The following is a 1,716-nucleotide window of genomic DNA, read 5'->3' as shown; positions in this document are numbered from 1 at the left end:
TGTGTTAACGAACCTTCAGCCCACCACATCAAGGACTTGTCGTTGCAATGGCAACGTAACTGCCATTGAAAATCACCCGCACCCATTGCAGCACCAAAGGGCCGTGAAGTTTGTCCAAACCAAACGTCGGAACCACCCAGGGCTGACACAGCGACAGAAGAACTGTGCAAGGACGACGAAAGAGCTCACAGCGGCAGCGACCCCCCCATGGCTGATGAAGCGGCAACACCGGCGTACAATGAAGTTCAGAACGGCAGCGACAGTGACTTCGTGCCAGTTGAAAGAAGCAAGATGCGTGCAAAAAACTGTGCTAGAGAAACGAAAATCGAAGCGAAAATAGCAGGCTTTACAAGACGCGCCAAAGTCAAGTCAAAGTGGATTGGAAAGCGCTCTCCGAAGTCCAGTAGCTTTGCCTTCGGTACAATCCCCGCCAAGTCTAGAAGGGGTGGCCAAGAAGGCCAAGTTTGTCAGGCCAAGGTTGCGTGAAATGCCGCCGACAGGAACAGCTGTGACGCTTGCACAATTGCGCACCAGATATCCACCCACGTCATCAGGTGTGTTCATCGTTGCACAACCCGGTGTCGTGTCAAGGCCAATACAACCCAACCTTACCAGACCAAGACAGTTGGACTACTCCCAAGACAACGAACAATCCAGTGAGGGGTCAAGTTCAAACGAAAAACTGGAGACTGTCGACCTTGACGAGATCATGAGAACCGCCGCTTCAGCTCCGTATGCTCCACAAACGCCACACATTGTTGCCAACAATACCAGCGCGATCAGGGAGACTGCCACTGTCATGGCTCAACAACTGTCTGACTTGCAACCACGAGGTCTTGAGCTTTGATTACAAGAATTGGGGCTTGTGAAAGGCGGCAATGTGTCCAATGGACATTGCTTGTTCGTTGCCATTGACTGCTGCTTGAACAAGATCCGCGAGCCAAAAGTTGACAGCAATGGCAACCTCAACGACCCTGCAGCTCAAGTCAGAGTCATGCATTTGCGTGATCATGCGGCCAACTTTGTTGTTCGAACGGAAAGAAATCACGCCATGTTCAGCAACATCGAGTACGTCCAGCAACAAGTCAAGATCAACAATTGGGACCTCAAGACAGCAGTGCGAGATTTCTTCATGAGGCGTGGTGAGGTTCAGCCCAGTTACCCGTTGCGCAAGATCTTTGGGGCTGCTCGGGTGATATTGGCTGTTATGCCAAGATACTCAAGATCGACATTTTCGTGTTTTCGGAAACTCCCATGATGCAAGACCCCTGGACGCTGGAAAAACACTTTGTGCACCAATTCACACCAAGAAATCTTCCCGGCCTTCGAGTGCATTTATCCCCATGAGTATGTGGAGCTCTGTCGTCTGTGGTGAACAGTGTTCAAGAGCCATCTTTTTGCTGTACACGCCAGGCCACTACATCCCCCTGCATTCGAAACTTTAAATACCTCATTACATTAATTTCATGTGTATGATGGAGTATGGAGGCACGTGTTATATTTTCTACTGGAGTTTGGTTGGAGAAGTCGAACTACGCTTTTCGGGTACAAATACCCCAGTATGATTGGTAAGCACACAAAGCACGTGGATTGTTTTGCACTTGCTTGTGTTCGTCTTGCGTGTCTCTCCACTTCTAATTTTGTTGGGAAGCACGCAAGCACGTGCTTTTGCTGTGAAGAATTTCCTTTTACAAGTACATCAGGCTTCGCACACAA

This window comes from Aphanomyces astaci (genome assembly GCF_000520075.1).
Source record: "Aphanomyces astaci strain APO3 unplaced genomic scaffold supercont1.4, whole genome shotgun sequence".
NCBI classification, from domain to species: domain Eukaryota; phylum Oomycota; class Saprolegniomycetes; order Saprolegniales; family Verrucalvaceae; genus Aphanomyces; species Aphanomyces astaci.
Note: the sequence above shows the minus strand (reverse complement) of the source record.